Genomic DNA, 23,653 nt, shown 5'->3' with positions numbered 1-23,653 from the left:
TACATAACCACCCATTGACTAATAGAAGGCTGCTATCTCAATTTAAAGTAAAACAAACTGCTAGCGCAAACTCTCTTCAACGTTAAAGCACAACAAAGCCGCATTCCCCAGATTAACATAACAAAGTCACCATTTTAAATGTAACAAAAGAAAGACCCCGTACAGTGGTATATGCTGCTTTTTGCTAACTCCCCATTGATTGAGGAAGAGATTTCCAGCCCTTCTCCCGCCGAGTCAGGTGAAGTGGTGGGAGGGGCTATCAGTGGGCAGCCTGGGTTGCAGCAGGACCCTGCAAGGGATGAAGCGAGGCTTGGCCACGGGACAGAGTGGACCGAGCTGCAGGTGGGCATGAGTGATAGGTCGGGGGTGGCCTCGCCAGGTAGACCGGAAGTATCCCCAGTAGTGTCTGAATCTGAAGAGTTAGGAGAGGGGGTATGGAGGTCTCAGAGAATTAGGAGACTACCGGATAGGCTGGCCTATGTAGTACCGGGGGTACAGAGTGTGACCCCTACCGTTTTGGGGAGCTATGTCACTGCCTTTTACACCTGGATTGGGCTTGGTGTTTTGCAGGAATGGTTGGCAAAGTATCTCAACGTCATGAGGATATGGTAGGGAGAGAGCAAAACATGCTGTAAGGTTTCACTGCTAATGTAATGGCCTCTCTGTAATGTTTCATTGCTAAAGTAATGGTTTCTCTGCAGCAGCAATGTTTGGGTTATGACTAGAGATAACAGGGCTTTGGAATGTGTGCTATCCAATCAGTGGCATGTTGTTCTTTCTTGTGGGTCTAGAAGCAGGGATTTTGCGGGCTTTTGTTGGGGAGTGACGAAAAGAGAAGACATGAATGGAGAGAGTTGGCAGACAGCAGGACAGAGTGGACTTGGAGTGAGGGTCCAAGGGTCGGTTACGCTCGAAAGAGGTCGACAGGGAACAAATGGAAGGAACTGTGAGCTCCAACATTACGCATTAGACTGTTTCATGAGGATGGGCCTTTTTTTTGTTTCTTTACTAACCATATAGTCAAATTAAAAATTATAAAGCTCAATCGTTTAATCGCATATTGTGTTCTGTTTGTTATTTTGTGGTATTGATTTGTAACAGAGGATCACATCACACAGCATCCACCCAAACAAGATTTTTGAAGTTTGGCTGGGCCAAGAGCTATTGTCCCTTAGATTAAACTACTAGCTGAACCGAGAGTTACATTTACAATAAGAAATATATAGTATTTAAAAATAAGTTATATAAGTAGTGCAAAAAGAGAGCAAAAAAAGAAAAATAATAATGAGGTAGTTACATCCAAACATTCAATTTATGATGGAGATGGAGAAGAATGATTGCCTCCTATTCCTAGATGTTCTAAAATGTCGGAAACCGGACAGTAGCTTTGGATATGGCGTCTATTGGAAAACACTCATGCAGACTTATACCTCGACTATAACATCCACTATCACACATCTCAATGTAAAGTAGTTCTTTCAACTTTGTTTAACCATGCAAAAGCTAATTTGGACCTGGAAAGTCTCCACAAGGAAATCAGACGACTACTCACAGTGTTCCTACAGAATGGCTACAAGGTGAAGGAAATCAATCGGGCCCTTAAAAGGGCCAATGGGAAAACCAGAAAACCCAACAACAAGGAGGAATCCATCACTACTATCTCTCGTCTATATATTTCCATGGTTTCTGGAAGGATTGTCAGGATCCTGATGAAATACTAGATTAATACCATCCACAAACTTGTAAGGAATCTCAATCACAGCTTATGTAGGTCAAAGATGATCTGGAGCTCAGGACGGCTGGCGTTCACAGGATTCCCTGTGAATGCGGGACAGCGTATATCAGTCAGATGGGATGCATGGTGGAAATGCACATCAAGGAGCACAGAAAGTGTATCCGTTTCAGTTACCTGGAGAAAGGGGCGGTAGCAGAACAATGCATTCCCAATGGCCATAGGATTGACAGCACAAAACTACTGTGCCCTACCAATGGCTTTTGTGAATGCCTGATGAAGGAAGCCTTTGAATAAAGCTAGGGGGAAAGAATTTTAACAAAAATGAAGGTCTAGCTCATTTTGGTTGTTACATGCTTAGCAAAGCGACTCAGAGCCTGGCGTTTACAGGATTCCCTGAGAATGTAGAGCATTGTGTATCAGCCAGACAGGACGCACAGTGGAAACACGCATCAAGGAGCATAGGAGCTGTATCTGTTGGGTTACCCCGAGAAATCAGCGGTAGCAGAGCATTACATTCACAATGATCAAAGGATTGACTTCAATGGCACAAAACTTCTGTCCCATGCCAATGGCTCTTGGGTCTGTCTGGTGAAGGAAGATATTGAAATAAAACTAGAGGATAAGAATTTTAACAAAGAAGAAGGTCTTGGTCTGAGTAAAAACTGGAATTCGACTGTAAACAAGGTGGAAGAGTGGAAACCTGATTGGAGGAGGACTAATCAATCAGGAGGGATGGAATACAAGGGTATAAATACCATCGGACTAGGCATGTCCGAACGTCATCCCTGAAGAAGATGGCAGAGTTTGCCATTGAAACATTGGTTATAATCGATACCTGTACTCGTCTTGAAGCCTGAGAAGAGTTTATTCATCATATATGCAGCGAAAGAACTGGATCCCTTTCGACCTTTGAGAACTTTATACACAGCACATCACCCCTATTTCCCTGTTTGTTCATTTGCTTTTATCAAATCCATGTTGGTTTTCCCAGGTCGATCCATATTTGGCTTCCAGCTCATCCTTGTAAATATAGTTTTCAAGCTGTGCCATGAAAAAGGACGACATGGGCTATGAAAAGTGACATGAAGGATTTTTTATTTGCATAATTTACCTCATCTTGAATATTAGGTGCTTGTCAGTCTTTGTTTATATATATAACTTTTCATAATTCTATTGTATTTCTTTATTTACCTGTAACTTCCTGCAAGAAAACAAATCTCAAGGTCATATGTAATAACATATATTTTATGTACTTTGTATAGAGATAAAGCGCAGAATAGGCCCTTCCGGCTCTTCAAGTCACACTGGCAGCAATCCCGAATTTAACCCTGGCCTCATCAGAGGACAATTTGCAATAAGAAATGAACCAACCAACTGGTACGTCTTTGGAAAGTGAGACGAAACTGGAGCACCCGGAGAAAACCCACACATTCCACAGAGAGGAGTCCTTTCAGAGGACATCGGGATTGAACTTCAATGCCCAGAGCTGTAATGATGTCTTGTTAATTGTTATACTACCACAGTGCCCTATGTACATATACTGTATGAAGTTTGATAATAAATTTTGCTCTGATTGACTTAATTTGACATTAAGGGAAATTGTTTTCTTTAGATGATAAGTTTCAGGTCACACTGATGCAACATTAATGCCCAAAAATGTTTATGCACAGTCCTATGTATATACTGTAGTGTATCTAATATTTCAGTATCCTCTTTACTCAATATATTTATTGTATTTGGTGCAGCACTACAAGGTGTTCGGGTACTTGCTGACTTTCAGTGTCTGCACCAGAATTCACACTGTGAATTAAATCCATAGAAATTATTTCTTCAGCGGTTTGAACGGGGCACAACTGCGCAAGCACGTGGAGGTCAGCCAGTGAGAACAGCAGGAAAAGTTTAAAAAGAAGACAGATTTACAGAGCAGGGGACAGAGTAGTGGGAGACAAAGTAGGAAGGCTTTGGTTCAACGGGGCTTTGGCAATAAGGGGTCGAGGCCAGGTAGGTTATCTGTTTAAAAATAAGACAGAAAGTATGTGTGTGAGGCTGGTTTTTTGTGCTCAGTGTCAGATGTGGGAGTTTCCTGGAGACTCCCGGCCTCCCAGATGACCACATCTACACCAGGTGCGTCGAGTTGCAGATCCTTAGGGAGCGCATTAGGGAACCGGAGCTGCAGCTTGAAGACCTTCTTCTGGTCAGGGAGAGTGAAGAGGTGGTAGAGAGGAGTTATAGGCAGGTAGTCACCCCAGGACCACAGGAGACAGACAGGTGGGAAACGGTCAGGAGAGGGAAGGGCAAGAAACAGGTGCTAGGGAGTACCCTAGTGGCTGACCCCCTTAACAATAAGTATTCCTGTTTGAGTACTGCTGGGGGAGATGACCTACCTGGGGGAAGCCCTGGGGCTCAGTAGGATAGGGAAAGGAAGAGGATGGCAGCGGTAATAGAGGACTCTATGGTTAGGGAGTCAGATAGGCGATTCTGTGGATGCAGGAAAGAAACGCAGATGGTAGTTTGCCTCCTAGGTGCCAGGGTCCGGGATTTTCTGATCGTGTCCCCGATATCTTGAAGTGGGAAGGAGGACAGCCAGAGGTCGTGGTACATATTGGTACCAACGACATAGGTAGGAAAAGGGAGGAGGTCCTGAGAACAGACTACAGAGAGTTAGGAAGGAAGTTGAGAAGCAGGACCGCAAAGGTAGTAATCTTGGGATTACTGCCTGGGCCACGCGACAGTGAGTGCAGGAATAGAATGAGGTGGAGGGTAAATGTGTGGCTGAGGGATTGGAGCAGGGGGCAGGGATTCGGATTTCTAGATCATTGGAACCACTTCTGGGGCAGGTATGACCTGTACAAAAAGGACAGGTTGCACTTGAATCCGAAGGGGACCAGTATCCTGGCGGGAAGCTTTGCTAAGGCTATTGGGGAGAGTTTAAACTAGAAAAGCTGGGGGGTGGGAACTGAACTGAAGTGACGGAGGAAAGCGAGGTCGGCTCACAAACAGAGAAAGTTTGGAGACAGTGCGAAAGGGAGGATAGGCAGGTGATAGAGAAGGGACGCACTCAATCCGATGGTTTGAGATGTGGATATTTTAATGCAAGGAGTATTATGAATAAAGCGGATGAGCTTAGAGCGTGGATCAGCACATGGAGCTATGATGTTGTGGCCATTACAGAGACTTGGATGGTGCAGGGGCAGGAATGGTTACTTCGAGTACCAGACTTTAGATGTTTCAGAAAGGATAGGGAGGGAGGCAAAAGAGGTGGGGGCGTGGCACTGCTGATAGTGTCATGGTTTCAGAAAAGGAGGAAGTCATGGAGTGGTTGTCTACGGTCTCTGTGGGTGGAAGTTAGGAATAGGAAGGGGTCAATAACTCTACTGGGTGTTTTTTATAGACCACCCAATAGGAACAGGGATATCGAAGAGCAGATAGGGAGACAGATTCTGGAAAGTAGTAAGAATAACAGGGTTGTTGTGGTGGGAGATTTTAATTTCCCCAATATTGATTGGCATCTCCCAGGAGTGAGGGGTTTAGATGGGGTGGAGTTTGTTAGATGTGTTCAGAAAGGTTTCTTGACACAATAGGTAGATAAACCTACAAGAGGAGAGACTGTACTTGATCTGGTATTGGGAAATGAACCTGGTCAGGTGTCAGGTCTCTCAGTGGGAGAGCATTTTGGAGATAGTGATCACAATTTTATCTCCTTTACCATAGCACTGGAGAGGGATGGGAACAGACAAGTGAGGGAAATGTTTAATTGGAGTCAGGGAAACTATAAGGCTATCAGGCAGGAACTGGGAAGCATCAATTGGAAACAGATGTTCTCAGGGAAACGTACGGAAGAAATGTGGCAAAAGTTCAGGGGATATTTCCGTGGGGTTCTGAGTAGGTACATTCCAGCCAGACATGGAAAGGGTGGTAAGGTACAAGATACGTGGTGTACAAAGGCTGTTGTAAATCTAATCAAGAAGAAAAGAAAAGCTTACGAAAGGTTCAAAAATCTAGGTAATGATAGAGATAGAACATAAAACATAGAAAACCTACAGCACAATATGGGCCCTTCAGCCCACAAAGTTGTGCCGAACATGCCCCTACCTTAGAAATTACTAGGCTTACCTATAGCCCTCTATTTTACTAAGCTCCATGTACCAAAAGTGTCTTAAAAGACCCTATCGAATCTGCCTCCACCACCGTTGCCGGCAGCCCATTCCACACACTCACGACTCTCTGAGTGAAAAAACGTACCCCTGACATCTCCTCTGTACCTACTCCCCAGCACCTTAAACCTGTGCCCTCTTGTGGCAACCATTTCAGCCCTGGGAAAAAGCCTCTGACTATACACATGATCAATGCCTCCCATCAACTTATACACCTCTATCCGGTCACCTCTCATCCTCTGTCGCTCCAAGGAGAAAAGGCCGAGTTCACCCAACCTATTCTCATAAGACATGCTCCCCAATCCAGGCAACACCCTTGTAAATCTCCTCTGCACCCTTTCTATGGCTTCCACATCCTCCTGTAGTGAGGCGACCAGAACTGAGCACAGTACTCCAAGTGGAGTCTGACCAGGGTCCTATATAACTGCAACATTACCTCTCGGCTCTTAAACTCAATCCCACAATTGATGAAGGCCAATACACCATACACCTTCTTAACCACACAGTCAACCTGTGCAGCTGCTTTCAGTGCCCTATGGACTCGGACTTCAAGATCCCTCTGATCCTCCACACTGCCAAGAGTCTTACCATTAATACTATATTCTGCCATCATATTTGATCTACCAAAATGAACCACTTCATACTTATCTGGGTTGAACTCTATCTGCCACTTCTCAACACAATTTTACATCCTATCAATGTCCTGCTGTAACCTCTGACAGCCCTCCACACTATCCACAACACCTCCAACCTTTGTGTCATCAGAAAACTTACTAACCCATCCCTCCACTTCCTCATCCAGGTCATTTATAAAAATCACAAAGAATAAGGGTCCCAGAACAGATCCCTGAGGCACCCCACTGGTGACCGACCTCCATGAAGAATATGACCCATCTACAACCACTCTTTGCCTTCTGTGGGCAAGCCAGTTTTGGATCCACAAAGCAATGTCCCCTTGGATCCCATGCCTCTTTACTTTCTCAATAAGCCTGGCATGGGGTAACTTATCAAATGCCTTGCTGAAATCCATATACACTAGATCTACTGCTCTACCTTCATCAATGTGTTTAGTTACATCCTCAAAAAATTCAATCGGGCTCGTAAGGCACAACCTACCCTTGGAAAAGCTATGCTGACTATTCCTAATCATATTATACCTCTCCAAATATTCATAAATCCTGACTCTCAGGATCTTCTCCATCAACTTACCAACCACTGAGGTAAGATTCGTTGGTCTATAATTTCCTGGGCTATCTCTACTCCCTTTCTTGAATAAAGGAACAACATTCACTACCCTCTAATCCTCCGAAACCTCTCCTGTTCCCATTGATGATGCAAAGATCATTGCCAGAGGCTCAGCAATCTCTTCCCTCGCCTCCCACAGTAGCCTGGGGTACATCTCATCTGGTCCTGGCGATTTATCCTACTTGATGCTTTCCAAAAAGTCCAGCACATCCTCTTTCTTAATATCTACAAGCTTTTCAGCCAACTGAAAGTCATCACTACAATCACTAAGAAAGATCCTTTCCCATAGTGAATACTGAAGTAATGTATTCATTAAGTACCTCTGCTATTTCCTACGGTTCCATACATACTTTCCCACTGTCACACTTGATAGGTCCTACTATTTCACATCTTATCCTCTTGCTCTTCACATACTTGTAGAATGCCTTGGGGTTTTCATTAATCCTGCCCGCCAAGGCCTTCTCATGGCCCCTTCTGGCTCTCCTAATTTCCTTCTTAAGATCCTTCTTATTAGCCTTATAATCTTCTAGATCTCTAACATTATCCAGCTCTCTAAACCTTTTGCAAGTTTCTCTTTTCTTCTTGACTAGATTTATTACAGCCTTTGTACACCACAGTTCCTGTACCATACCATAACTCCCTGTCTCATTGGAACGTACCTATGCAGAACTATTCCCTGAATATTTGCCACAATTCTTCTGTACTTTTCCCTGAGAACATCTGTTTCCAATTTAAGCCTCCTATTTCCTGCCTGATAGCCTCATACTTCCACTTACTCCAATTAAATAGTTTTCTAACTTGTCTGTTCCTATCTCTATCCAATGCTATTGTAAAGGAGACAGAATTATGATCACTATCTCCAAAATCTAGATCTAGAAGGTTATAAGGCCAGTAGAAAGGAGCTTAAGAATGAAATTAGGAGAGCCAGAAGGGGCTTTGGCAGACAGGATTACAGAAAACCCCAAGGCATTCTACAAGTATGTGGACAGCAAGAGGATAAGACGTGAGAGAATAGAACCAATCAAGTGTAACAGTGGAAAGGTGTGTATGCAACTGGACGAAATAGCGGAGGTACTTAATCAATACTTTGCTTCAGTATTCACTACGGAAAAGGATCTTGGCAATTGTAGGGATGACTTACAGCAGACTGAAAAGCTTGAGCATGTAGTTATTAAGGAAGAGGATGTGCTGGAGCTTTTGGAAAGTTTCAAGTTGGACAAGCCACCGGGACTGGACGGGATGTACCCCAGACTACTGTGGGAAGCGAGGGAGGAGATTGCTGAGCCTCTGGCAATGATCTTTGCATCATCAATGAGGAGGGAAGATGTTCTGGAGGATTGGAGGTTGCGGATGTTTTTCCCTTATTCAAGAAAGGGAGTGGGTATAGCCCAGGAAATTATAGAATAGTGAGTCTTATTTCAGTGGTTGGAAAGTTGATGGAGAAGGTCCTGAAAAGCAGGATTTATGAACATTTGGAGAGGCATAATATGATTAGGAATGGTCAGCATGGCTTTGTCAAAGGTAGGTCATGCCTTACGAGCCTGATTGAAATTTTTGAGGGTGTGACTAAGCACATTGATGAAGGTAGAGCAGTAGATGTAGTGTATATGGATTTCAGCAAGGCATTTGACAAGGTACCCCATGCAAGGCTTATTGAGAAAGTAAGGAGGCATGGGATCCAAGGGGACGTTGCTTTGTGAATCCAGAACAGGCTTGCCCACAGAATGCAAAGAGTGGTTGTAGACGGGTCATATTCTGCATGGAGGCCAGTGACCAGTGGAGTGCCTCAGGGATCTGTTCTGGGACCCTTACCCTTTGTGATTTTTATAAATGAACTAGATGAGGAAGTGGAGTGATGGGTTAGTAAATTTGTTGTTGACACAAAGGTTGGGGGTGTTGTGGATAGTGTGGAGGGCTGTCAGAGGTTACAACAGGACATTGATGGAATGCAAAACTGGGCTGAGAAGTGGCAGATAGAGTTCAACCCAGATAAGTGTGAGGTGGTTCATTTTGATAGGTCAAATACAAAGACAGAATATAGCATTAATGGTAAGACTCGGCAGTGTGGAGGATCAGAGGGATCGTGGGGTCTTAGTCCATAGGACACTCAAGGATGCTACGCAGGTAACTCCGTGGTTAAGGAGGCATATGGTGCATTTGCCTTCATCAGTCGTGGGATTGAGTTTAAGAGCCGTGAGGTAATGTTGCAGCTATATAGGACCCTGGTCAGACCCCACTTGGAGTACTGCGCTCAGTTCTGGTCACCTCACTACAGGAAGGATGTGGAACCATAGAAAAGGTGCAGATGAAATTTACAAGGATGTTGCCTGGATTGGGGAGCATGCCTTTTGAGAACAGGTTGAGTGAACTCGGCCTTTTCTCCTTGGAGCGACGGAGGATGAGAGGTGACCTGATAGAGGTATACAAAATAATGAGAGGCATTGATCGTGTGGATAGTCATTGGCTTTTCCCCAGGGCTGAAATGGCTAGCGCGAGAGGGCATAGTTTTAAGGTGCTTGGAAATAGGTACGGGGTGATGACAGGGGTAAGTTTTTACGCAGAGAGTGGTGTGTGCTTGGAATGGGCTGCCAGCGGCGGTGGTGGAGGCGGAAATGACAGGGTCTTTGAAAAGACTCTTGTTTGGGCTCCTACATGGAGCTTAGTAAAATAGAGGGCTATAGGTAAATCCTAAGTAGTTGTAAGGTAGGGACATGTTTGGCACAGCTTTGTGGGCTGAAGGGCCTGTATTGTGCTGTTGGTTTCCTATGTTTTCTATGTCATCTAAATCTCCTTATCAATTAAATTGACAGTGTATCAATTAGCCTATAGAATTTATCAGCCAATTTGAAGAGGCACCAGAGGCAAACTGCAGCAAGCTGTTGTACACAAGGTTAAATTCTATTTTTCAAAGTTGTTGAAAGGGAAGATGGCTTTTAAAAGAAAGTGTCCTTTGTTAAAGTAAAATGATTGCTTCTCAGTCAGAATGTCCCAAGTGATTACAACCATTAAACTACCTTTGAACTGTGGTTTATCCTCCAACATGGTTAATCTCAATTAAGTCAAGTTTAATTAAGAACCTGAATTGAGACTGATTTAAAATCTACCTCTGGTTTGTGTTTGACAAAGAATGGGCTTTTGTTTTGGGAAGACTGTTGAAGTTTGTACATAGCTTCCCTCTTCTTTCAGTGCTAATGCATTGCCATTTCAATATTATAGAACAGTACAGCTCTTTACAGGCTATTCAGCCCACAATGTTGTGCTGACCCTTTAACCTATTATGAAGAACAATCTAACCCTTCCTTGCCACATAGCCTTCAATTTTCTTTCATTTGTGTGCCTATTATAATGTCCCAGATGTATCTGCCTCTACCACCACCCTGACAGTGCATTTCACGCACCCACCAGTCTCTGTGTATAACACTTATTTCTGACATCTCCCCTATACTTCCCCCAAACAGCTTTAGTTTGTCCCCCTGTGAAGCACTGAGTAGTAGCAGGTCTGCACCTCGTACAGCCAATATTTTGAGTAATCAGTACACACACTCAGTAGCCGCTTTAATAGATACCTCTTGTAGGTGCGTCATATAGTGGCAAATGGGTATGCCTGTGGTGTTCCGCACCTCTAGCCTATCCACTTCAAGGTTCGACATGTTGAACATTAAGGGATGCACTTCTGCACAGCTCTGTTGTAAAGCGTTGTTATTTGAGTTACTGTCACCTTGAACCATTCTGGCCATTCTGCACTCACCTCCCTCATTAACAAAATGTTTTCACCCACAGAACTGCTGCTCACTGGATGTCTTTTTGGTTTTTTTACACCATTCTCTGTAAACACTACAATCTGTTGAGCATAAACATGATATGGAATATACAGTTTCTGTGATACTCAAATCACCTCTTCGGGCACCAACAAATTATTCCACAGACAAAGTCACTTAGGTTACATTTTTTCCCCATTCTGATGTGTGGTCTGAACAACAACTGAACCCCTTGACCATGTCTGTATGCATTTATGCATTGAGATGCTGCAACATGATTGGCTGATTAGATACTTGCATCAATGAGTGTACCTAATAAAGTGGCCACTGAGTGTACTGAGTATTGTACAAATAATTTTCATATGTTATTATTCATTTGTTTAATTCAGCATGACTGAAACAGATGAGTATCATCCTGTTTATTTTGCAAGTGCGCAGTCGCTCTGCCTAAGCTGGTGGAGCCATGATTGTAATCTTTATTAGAACTTAAGGAGAAATATTTCTCCTCTCCACCCTTGCATCATCAGCAACTCTACAGTTACAAAATACTGGAGGATCTCATTAGGGCAGGCAACATCTACAGAAAACTAACAGTTTACTAACAATCAATGTTTTGGGCTGAGACCATTCATTGGTCCTGAAGAATTGTCTCGGCCGAACGTCAGCTGTTTATTCCTTTCCATAGGCACTGCCTGGCCTGCAGAACACCTCCAGCATCTTCTGTGTGTGTTGCTTTTAATTTCCAGAATCTGCAGATTTTCTCATATTTGTAACTCTACAGTTAGCAATGCTTCAGCATTCAGGTTCCTGGGCAAAATTATTTCCCAGGCCTCATATGCAAGAATGACATTTCCTTCATCAACAAAACACAGACACTATCTATTCAGCAAATTGACTTTTCCAAAAGCTCCCTTCTGGAAAGCACTATAGGGTTATTAAAACCGAACCTTCAAACCATTGTTAAAGTTTCTTCCCTCAGGCAGCTAATCTAATCAACCATTCTCATTCCCCACCCCCATCACACTCTGTCCGGCACCTCAGCTACAGAACTGCACCGTAAGTACTTTGAACTACTTTTCATAATGCAGTTTACTTTGAAAGTAAATGCTGGTGTTTATGCATTTATGCACAATTTATTCCATAAAATAATTATTTTTACACAATTCTTTATAACTGTTGAATGAGTTGTGTTTTTTGTTGTGTGTCATGCCAGCATGCCACAGCAAGTTCTTAATACGTGTAAATATATTTGGCAAGCTCCTTGTCAGTTCCTGGTCTCTGTCAGAAGCTCAAGATTCCACAAGCAACGGTGTGAACGATGGCCTGGTCATGATCCATTCTGGTGACATTAATGAAAGTTTCTGCAGGTGTTGGAATCTGGGGCAGCAAACACTCTGCTGGAGGAACTCAGCAGGATGAGTAGCATCTGCGGAGGGATAGGTCATGGAGTCACAGAGAACTATAGCCCAGAAACAGGCCTTTGGGCCCATCTAGTCCTTGAAGAACCATCAAGCTGCACTAGGACCATAGTCCTCCATCCCCCTATCATACATGTACCATTCCAAACTTTTCTTAAGCATTAAAATTGAGCTCGTATGCACCACTTGCACAGGCAGCTGGTTCTACACTCTCACAACCTTCTGAGTTAAGAAGTTCCCCCTCTTGTTCCCCTGTAACCTTTCACTATTCACTCTTTAACCCATGACATCTAGTTGTATTCCCACTCAACCTCAATGGAAAAAGCCTGCATTTATCCCATCTATACCCCTCATAATTTTGTATATATCTATCAAATCTCCTCTCAGTCTTCTACATTCTAACCTGCTGTGCAGGTTGACTCTGTGGTTAAGAAGGCATACGGTGCATTGGCCTTCATCAATCGTGGGATTGAGTTTAGGAACCAAGAGGTAATATTGCAGCTATATAGGACCCTGGTCAGACCCCACTTGGAGTACTGTGCTCATTTCTGGTTGCCTCACAACTGGAAGGAGTAGAAACCATAGAAAGGGTGCAGAGGATGTTGCCTGGATTGGGGGGCGTGCCTTATGAGAATAGGTTGAGCGACCTCGGCCTTTTCTCCTTGGAGTCACGGAGGATGAGAGGTGACCTGATAGAGGTGTATAAGATGATGAGAGGCATTGATCGTCAGAGAATTTTTCCCAGGGCTAAAATGGATAGTACGAGAGGGCACAGTTTTAAGGTGCTTGGAAGCAGGTACAGAGGAGATATCGGAGTAAGTTTTTTACTCAGAGAGTGTTGAGTGCATGGATCGGGCTGCCAGCGAAGGTGTTGGAGGCAGATATGATAGGGTCTTTTAAGAAACTCCTGAGCTTAGAAAAATAAAGGGCTATGGGTAACCCTAGGTAATTTCTAAGGTAAGGACATGTTCGGCACAGCTTTGTAGGCTGAAGGGCCTATATTGTGCTGTAGGTTTTCTATGTTTCTATGTTTCTAAAGTCCTAACCTATTCAATCTTTCCTTATACCTCAGGACTTCCAATCCCAGCAAAATTTTCTCTGCATTATTTTAACCTTAGTTACATCTTTGCTATAGATAGGTGACCAAAACTACACACAATGCTCCAAATTACAAAACTTCAACATAACATCCTATCTTCTGTACTCAGTACTTTGATTTATGAAGGCCAATGTGTCAAAAGCTTTCTTTACAACCTTTTCTATCTGTCCCACCACTTTCAATGAATTATGGACCTATAGTCCCAGAACCCTTTGTTTACCACATACCTCAGTGCACTACCGTTCACTGTGTAAGACCTACCCTGGTTGTTATTCATAATACTTCTGATTAAAACCATTGTTATTCCCATCCACAGATGCCGTCTGACCTGCTGAGTTCGTCCAACATTTGTGTGTGTTACCCAACATCAATTTAATGCTTTCCTCACACATAGTCCTCTAGGCTTGCAGTTGATACAAAGATCGGTGGACGGGCAGGAAGTGTAAAGGAAACATGGAGTCTGCAGATGTACTTGGACAGATTAGTAGAATGGGCAAAAAAGTAGCAGATAGAATAAAGTGTATTGTCATGCATGTCGGTAGAAGACATAGCTTAATTCTGCTCTTATGTCTTGTGGTCTTAAGGAAACATTGACTGCTTATTCCCATCCCTAGATGCTGCCTGACCTGCTGAGTCTGTCCGGCAGCTTGTGTTGATCACAGATGATTTGCTTCCACCTGAAGGAAAGAGCCAGATCTCATTTCAACACCTCATCCGAAGGAGATCCAGCAGTGCCGTAGCCCTCAGCACTGCTGAGGGAGCTTTCTCTGGAGAGTGACTGGAACCCTCAACTTAACCAGTAAAGATTTATTACTGTCACATGTACTGAAGCACAATTTTAAAAAAACATAAAATATAGTGTTGGGAAGTGTATGGTCATGCACTTTGGTAGAAGGAATAAAAGCATAGACTATGTTCTGAACAGAAAGAAAATTCAAAAATCTAAGGTGCAATGGGACTTGAGAGTCTTTGTGTAGGATTCCCTGTGGGCTGAATCAGTGATGAGGAAGGCAAATGCAATGTTAGCATTCATTTCAAGAGGACTAGCATATAAAAGCAGGGATGTAACGTTAAAGCTTTATAAGGTACTGATGAGGCCTCACTTGGAGTATTGATGAGGCCTCACTTGGAGTATTGTGAGAAGTTTTGGGCCCTTTATCTAAGAAATGATGTGACATCTACTTGAAGTACTGCTGTAGGAAAGCCGCATCCATTATCAGGGACAACCACCACCCAGGACATGCTCCCTTCTTGCTGTTGCCATCTAGAAGAAGATACAGGAACCTCAAGATTCACACCATGAGGTTCAGGAACAGCTATTACCGCTCAACCATCAGGCTCTTGAGCCATAATTTCAGCCCACGTCACTTGCCCCATCAGTGAACCCTTTGCACTACCTACGGACGCACTTTTAAGGGCTCTTCACCTCATGTTCTCGATATTTATTTCTTTCTTCTTGTATTTGCACAGTTTGTTGTCTGTTGCCTGAATGTAAAAGTTGGTGCAGTCTTTCAATGATTCTGTTAGTTATTATTCTATTGCAGATTTATTGAGTATGTTCATGAACAAATGAACCTCAGGATTGCATATGGTGGCATATATGTACTTTGATTATAAATTTACTTTGAACTTTGAGGCAGGATCAAAGGAAATTGAAAACAGAATACAGTGTTACTTGCAGAGAAAGTGCACTATGGGTAGAGAAGATAGTTTTGATGGACAAGAAATAGCATTTTTGTCATCCCAAACAGATATGTAATGAGTACCATTAGGTATTTAATGAGTATCATTAAGTTCCAGAAGCAAATTGATAACTTGGTTTATTTTCTTTATTTTATTCAGAGATGCTGCACTTACAATATGGTGAGCAGCTTTGGGCCCGTTACCTAAGAAAAGATGTACTGGCATTCGAGAGGATCCAGAGGAGGTTCAAAAGAATAATCACATGAATGAAAGGGTTAATGTATCAGGAGCATTTGATGGCTCTGGCCCTGTACTCACTGGAGTTTAGAAGAATGAGAGGGGGATCTCATTGAAACCTACTGAAAATTGAAAGGCCTGTATAGAGTGGAAGAGGAGAAGATGCTTCCAATAGTGTAAGAGTGTAGGATTAGAGGGCACAGTCTCAGAATACAAGGGCATCCCTTTAGAACAGAAATGAGGAGGAATTACTTTGAGATGAGGCCGGTGGTGAATCTCTGGAATCCATTTTCACAGATGACTGTGTAGGCCAAGTCATTGGGTATTCTCCTCAATGATAAGTATTCCATTCTGGATACTGTCGTGGGGGATGACCTCCCAAGGGAATGCCACGGAGACCAGGTTACTGGCACTGAGCATGGGTCTGTGGTGCAGAAGGGAAAGAGGGAGAAGAGGGGAGCTGTAGTGATAGGAGACTCAATAGTGAGGGAAACAGACAGAAGATTTTGTGCTAGAGTCAGCAATATCTCGGGTCACGTCCACAACATTTCGGAGAGGGAGGAATTGCATCCAGATGTCTTGGTACATATTGGTACCAACGACATAGGAAAGAAAAGCAAAGAGGTCCTGAAAAGAGAATTTAGACAGCTAGGTAGAAAGCTGAGAAGCAGAATCTCCCAGGTAGTAATTTTTGGATTGCTACCTGTGCCACACAGAAGTGAGGGTAGGAACAGGATGATTTGGCAAATTAATGTGTGGCTGAGAAGCTGGTGCAGGGGCAGGGCTTTGGGTTCTTGGATCATTGGGATCTCTTCCGGGGAAGGTATGACCTGTTCAAAACTGACGGGTGGCACTTGAACCGGAAGGGATCAATATTCTCGTGGGCAGGTTTGTTAGAGCTGTTGGGAAGGGATTGAACTAATTTGGTAGGGGGTTGGGAACTGGAGTGAAGAGACTTAGCATAAGATGGATGGTAAAAAATTAAAGATAGCGTGCAGTTAGACTGTCAGGAAGGGCAGGCAGATGGTAGGACTTAATTGCAGCCAGCAGGGTGAGTATCAGTGTATTAGGAATGCAGAGTCAAAAAGGGTAGCAAATGCAGTACTCGAAGTGTTATATCTCAATGCATGGAGAATAAGAAATAAGGTGTCACTGAATTGTGGCTGAAGGATGGTGGCAGTCGGGAACTAAATGTCCAATGTTACACGTTGTATTGGAGGGATATGAAGATAGGCTAAGGGGTGGTGTGGCTCTGCTGGTAGAGAATTGTGTCAAATCAGTAGAAAGATGTGACATAGGATTGGAAGATGTGGAATCCTTGAGGGTTGAGTTAGGAAACTGCAAGGGTGTAAGTACCCTGATGGCAGTTATATACAGGCATCCCAACAGTAGCTGGGATGTGAATCACAGATTACAAGAAGAAATAGAAAAGGGGTGTCAAAAGGGCAATGTTATGATAGTCATGGGAGATTTCAACATGGAGGATGTTTGGGAAAATCAGGTTGGTAATGGATCTCAAGAGAGTGAGTTTGTTGAATGCTAATGAGACAGCTTTTCTAGAGCAATTTGTTGTTAGGGTAGTAGGGGATCGGCTATACTGGATTGGGTGTTATGTAATGAACTGGAAGGAACAAGAGAGCTTAAGGTAAAAGAACCCTTAGGAGCAGTGATCACAATATGATAGAGTTCAACTTGAAATTTGATAGGGAGAAAGTAAGGTCATACGTAGCAGTATTTCAGTGGAGTAAGGGAAATTACAGTAGTATGAGAGAAGAGTTGGCCAAAGTAAATGGGAAGGAGATACTGGCAGGGATGACAGCAGAGCAGCAAGGGTGTGAGTTTCTGGGAAAAATCTGGAAGGTGAAGGATAGATACTGTATATTCCAAAAACAAAGAAATACTCAAATGGTAAAAGAATACAACTGTGGCTGACAAGGGAAGTCAAAGCTAATGTAAAAGCAAAAGAGAGGGCACACAACAAAGCAAAAATTAGTGATGAGGTGATTAGACAGAGGACTGGGAAGTGTTTAAAACCCTACAGAGAGCAACTAAAAGAATTATTAGAAGGGAAAAGATGAAATATAAAAGCAAGCTAGCAAACAATACCAAATTGGATAGTAAAAGCTTTTTCAAGTATCTAAAAAATGAAAGAGAGATGACAGAGTAGATAGGATCACTAGAAAATGAGGCTGGAGAAATAATAATCGAGGAGATGGCAGATGAACTAACTGAGTATCTGACACCAGTCTTTATTATGGAAGACACTAGCAATGTGCCACATGCTGAAAGATGTGAGGGAAGAGAAGTAAGTGCAGTTCTATTACGAAGGAGTAGGTTCTCAAAAACCAGAAGGACCTAAGGGTACTTAAGTCACCCAGACCAGATGAACTGCACCCTAGGGTTCTGAAGGAGGTAGTGGTAGAGACTGTGGAGGAATGATTTTTCAAAAATCATTGGACTCTGGAATGGTGCCAGAGGACTGGAAAATTTCAAATGTCACTCCACTCTTTTAGAAAGGATGACGGCAGCAGAAAGGAAATTATAGACCAGTTAACCTGACCTCAGTGGTTGGGTAGACGTTAGAGTCAATTGTTAAAGGATGAGGTTATGGAGTACTTGGTGACGTGGGACAAGATAGGGCAAAGGGAAAATCTTGCCTATGAAACTGTTGGAACTCTTTGAGGTGATTACACATAGGACCCATAAAGGGGGTGTTATGTATCTGGACTTTCAGAATGTCTTTGACAAGTGTCACACATGAGGCTGCTTACCAAGTTAAGTGCCCATGGTTTTCAAAGTTAAAAGTTAAAGTCTGTTTCAAGCCTTATAAGCTTATTAGGCCAGTGCTTATGCCGGTTTCCATGGCGTGAAGCAACTGAGAGTACGAGACTCCCCCCCGGATAGGACACCAGTCTATCGCGAGGTTAACCACCAGCATTTTGCCGGTACCGATTTTCAGCTGGGTGGACTGGAGCAGTGTGTGGTTAAGTGCCTTGCTCAAGGACACAACACTCTGCCTCGGCTGGGGCTTGAACTCACGACCTTCAGGTCGCTAGTCCAACACCTTAAGCACTTGGCCACATGCCATGCGCCCATGGTTTTACATACTGGCATGATTAGAGCATTGGCTGATTGGTATGAGACAGCAAGTGGGAATAAAAGGATCCTTTTCTGGTTGGCTGCCAGTGACTAGTGGTATTCTACAGGGGTCAGTGTTGGGGCCGCTTTTTATGCTGTACATCAATGATTTAGATGTTGGAATAGGTGGCTTTGTTGCCAGGTTTGCAGATGATACAAAGATTGGTGGAGGGGCAGGTAGTGTTGAGGACACAGGTAGGCTGCAGAAGGACTTAGATTAGGAGAACGGGCAAGAGAGTGGCAAATGAAATACCATGTTGGGAAATGCATGGTCATGCACTTGAGTAATAGTAATAGATGTGCAAACTATTTTCTAAACAGGGAGAAAATCCAAAAATCTGAGTTGCAAAGGGACTTGGGAGTTCTTGTGCAGAAGAACCTAAAGGTTAACTTGCAGGTGGAGTTGGTGGTGAGGAAGGGAATTTCATTTCAAGAGGTCTTAAATATAAGATCAGGGATGTGATGCTGAGGCTTTATAAGGGACTGGTGAGGCATCACCTTAAGTATTGTGAACAGTTTTGAGCTCATCATCTAAGAAAAGATGTGCTAGCATTGGAGAGGCTTCAGAGAAGGGTTACAGGGATGATTTTGGGAATGAAAGGATTATCATGTGAGGAATGTTTGATATCTCTGGGTCAGTCCTCGCTGGAATTTAGAAGGATGGATTGGGATCTCATTGAAACCTTTTGAATGTTGAAAGCCCTCGATCGAGTAGATGTGGAAAGGATGTTTTCCATGGTGGGGTAGTCTACGATATGTGGGCACAGTTTCAGGATACAGAGGCCTCCATTTAAAATAGAGATGCAGAGAATTTGTAGAATTTATAATCACAGGCACCTTTAGAGGTCAGTTCTTTGGGTGTATTTAAGCCAAAGTTTGATAGGTTCATGATTGGACACGGCATCAAAGGTTGCGGGGAGTAAGCCAGGGAGTGAGGCTGAGAAGGGGAAAAAAGGGTCAGCCATGATTGAATGGCAGAGCAGACTCATAGGGCTAAATGGCCTAATTCTGCTCCTATGTCTTATCGTCTTATAGTCTATGGTCTATATTTATTGAGGAATTTGTTATGTTCTTGATTAATAAGAGCGTCAAAGGTTATAGGGGGAAGGCAGGAGAATGGGATCAAGAGGGATAATAAATTAGCCGCGATGGACTGGCAGAACAAACTCAATGGCTGAATGGCCTAACTCTTCTTCTAGGTCTTATGGTCTCATGCAGAATGATAACAAGCCTTTCAGGCCCAATGAACCCTCATCACCCATTACCAAAATTGATAACTTGGTTGCGTGTGTTGCTCTGCATTTCCAGCATCTGCAGAACCTCTTGGGTTGGTAACTTGATTTGTTAGTATCACATGAACTAAGGTACAGAGAAAAAAGAGAAAAATCTTTGCATGCCATCCATATGGATCATTTCATCACATCGGTACATTGAGCTTCCTATTGGTTTTCACTACTGTCAGTCATGCAGTTCCCAGGTGGAGACTCAGGAATACCATCACACTCAAATGTAGAAGGATTTTTTTCTTTGCTGTTTCCGTAACAACATTGTTTTTACCAATCAGGGTTGTTAGCTCTGAGCTCAACCCCCGAACATGGCGGACCAGTGGACAACACTTAGTCTGGCCTCTATCCTTAGTCCTGTTTGGGCATGGGTGACCCTATCAAGTGCCAAAGCACAAAGCCCTGACTACCAGATCATTGACGGAAGCAAGCTTCCAAACCACAGCAAGCTTGTCCTCTTGGAGGAGCAGGATATAAGCTGTCCTTTATTTCAATGGTACTGCATGTGTTTTCAGGCTTTTGTATTTTTTAAATTTAGAGATACAGCACAATAACTCGCTCCTCTGGCCCAATGAGTCAATGCCGCCCAATAATACCCATGTGACTAATTAACCTACTAACCCAGATGTCTTTGGAATGTGGGAGGAAACCAAAGCACCTGGAGCAAACCTACATGGTCACAGGGAGAAATTACAAACTCCTTGTAGAATGTGGCGGAATTAAACCCGGAGGTCACTGGTGCTGAAATAGCATTATCTTAACCGCTGCGCTACCATGCCTGAGGAAGGAGTGAAAGGAGAGATTTCCGGGGTGGATGGGGCTACTTTACCGAGGCAGCAAGAAGTGTCGCCAGAGTCCATGGAGGAGAGAGGTTGGTTTCCATGATGTACTGAGCTGTGTCTACAACTCTGCAGTCTCTTGCAGAACAATTGCCCTACAAAGACTATAGCACTAAAGGGGGTTAAAAAAGATTGCCGTATATAGCATTTCAGTTGCAGAGAAAGTGCAGTGCAGTTAGGCAAATATATTTTCTGGTTTAAATGGAAGAGAATTATTATTTTTGTCATACCTAACAGCTACTTAACTAGAATGATTAAGTTCCATGGGGAAACATTGCTCTCAAAATATTTGCATGCCAAGAAGAAAAGCTTTGAATTCTAATGTGCCCTCTGAATTTCAGTTGGATTATTTTTGTATTGTGTGCTGGAAGAATGTGGGAATTGATAATGTGAACCCTGGGGTACCTGTCAAAGCACAAATGAACTGGCTTCTTGGAGTTAATGTCAACGATACTGACAAGGTTCAGAATGGAAAAGAAATGAAAGGATGCACATTTGTATTTGATTAAACCTTTCACTCTCTCTTGGTCTCCCACTGTTATCTCCCACTGAGCACCAATGCACTGATTAGAGCTGGAATAAGCAGCATTGAACTAACAATATAGGGAAGTCGACTTAAGTTTCAAAGTTTAACTGCTTCTTTTTAGTCTAAGTACTTGCCTTAGGCTCTTTTCTTACCTTTCTTCCAAAATAAGCTTCTCCATTACCTGTTAAAGGATAAATAAAAATTTTGCATTTCAGTAGTGCTCCAAGATACTTGCCTTCCGAATTGTTGAGTCAGTGGTAAGGAAGGCAAACTCAATGTTAGCATTCATTTAGAGAGGACTAGAGTATAAAAGCCAGAATGTATGCTGAAGCATAAAAGGTTGAAAGAAAGCAAATATAGGCTGCACTACTATCTTTGGGGGTTGATAGTTTTCATTTAAAGACTATAAAGTTATGGAAGTGAATTTAATTTAATCCACAATATTGTCTTTCATTATTTACAATCTATAGGGTGTTTTGGGGTAATTTATTTTTTATTTGATAAAGAACTAAAAGAGATTTTATTTCCCAATTCTCTACACCACACTCCAGTCCTGTTGGTGGTGGAAATGCACTTTTAAATTGGACTGCCAACCACCAATAAAAGTCAGAAGAAGAAGAAGAGTCCTGAAGTCCTGAAGAAGGGTCTTGGCCGGAAGCGTCAACTGTATATTCATTTCTATAAATATTTATGCACATACTTCAATGCAAGAAGTATATGAAAGGTGGATAGGGCTGAAGGTAAGGTAGCTGGTTTACAACCAGAGGCATTGTGTGGTGAGCAGAGGCTGTTGATAGGGAAACATTCAAGTCAACAAGATGAGCTGCAACATAAAAGGCAGACAAAATCGAAAAGGGTGAATACAGGACTGAAAGTGTTGAACTTGAATGCGTGCCGTTTACGGAATAAGGTAGATGTATGATGTTGTGGGCATCACTGAATCATGGCTGAAAGAAAATTACAACCGGGAGCTTAATATCCAAGGATACACATTGAATCAAAAGGACAGGCAGGAAGGCAGGGGGTGGTAATGCTCTGTTGGTAAAAAATGAAATGAAAACTTTAGAAAGAGGTGACATAAGGTCAGAAGGTGTTGAATCATTGTGGATAGAGTTAAGGAACTGCAAGGGTAAAAAGACCCTGATGAGAGTTGTATACAGACCCCCAAACAGTCGTAAGGATGTGGCCTACAAATTACAACAGGAGATAGAACATGCATGCCAAATGGGCAATGTTACAATAGTCATAGGGGACTTCAATATGCAGATAGATTGGGAAAATGAGGTTGGTGCTAGATTTCAGGAGGGCTAGTTTCTAGGGTGCCTACAAAATGGCTTTTTAGAGCAGCAAGCTGCAGAACCCATCAGTTAGTCTGGCCTCAGTGTTTGGGAGATGGTGGTGTCAATCATTAAGGATGAGATCTCAGGGTGTTTGGAGGCACATGATAAAATAGCTTGTAGGCAGCATGGTTTCCTCAAGGGAACATCTTGCCTGACAAATCAGTTGAAGAAATAACAAGCAGGACAGATAAAGGAGAATCGCTTGATGTTGTGCACTTGGATTTTCAGAAGGTCTTTGACAAGGTGCCACACACGAGGCTGCTTAACAGGCTGCAAACCCATGTTAACTTTGAAACTTTTTTTTTAACCGTGCCCATGGTCTGTTCTTTATCAAATTACAGTATTGCTTTGCACTGTTGTAACTATATGTTATAATTATGTGGTTTTTGTCAGTTTTTTTTAGTCTTGGTTTGTCTTGTGTTTCTGTGATATCATTCTGGAGGAACATTTCTTAATGCATGCATTACTAAATGACAATAAAAGAGGACTGCGTGTCCTCATAATCTAATCTAAGCTAGGACCAGAAGGCACAGCGTCAGAGTACTAAAACATACCTTTAAAACAGAAATGAGGAGGAATTTCATTTGCCAGGGGTGGTGAATCTGTGGAGTTCCTTGCCACAGATGGCTGTGATGGCCAAGTCATTTGGAATATTTAAAGTGGAGTTTGATAGGTTCTTGATTAGAAGTTCAAGTGATTAGTAAGAGTGTCAAGGACTGCAAGAAGAAGGCAAGAGCATGGGGTTGAGATGGATATTAAGTCAGCCACAAACATGACATGAAGAAATGCTTTGAGAAGTTGGTCATGACTAGACTGAACTCCTGCCTCAGCATAGACCTGGACTCATTGCAATTTGCCTATCTCCACAATAGGTAACGGCAGATGCAATCTCAATGGCTCTCCACACAGCTTTGGACGACCTAGACAACACAAACATCTACGTCAGGATGCTGTTCATCGACTATAGCTCTGCATTTAATACCATCATTCCCACAATCCTGATTGAGAATTTACAGAACCTGAGTCTCTGTACCTCCCTCTGCAATTGGATCCTCGACTTCCTAACCAGAAGACCACAATCTGTGCGGATTGCTGATAACATATTGGTGCACCATCAATAACTCCAAAAGACCGCAAGTAGAGTAAATACTGAAAGGTTTTTATTTGCAGTAAAATGTGACCTCCAGCATGCTGAGTG

The sequence above is a fragment of the Mobula hypostoma genome, chromosome 14 (genome assembly GCF_963921235.1).
Source record: "Mobula hypostoma chromosome 14, sMobHyp1.1, whole genome shotgun sequence".
In the NCBI taxonomy this organism is placed as follows: domain Eukaryota; kingdom Metazoa; phylum Chordata; class Chondrichthyes; order Myliobatiformes; family Myliobatidae; genus Mobula; species Mobula hypostoma.
This window is presented reverse-complemented; position numbering follows the sequence as displayed.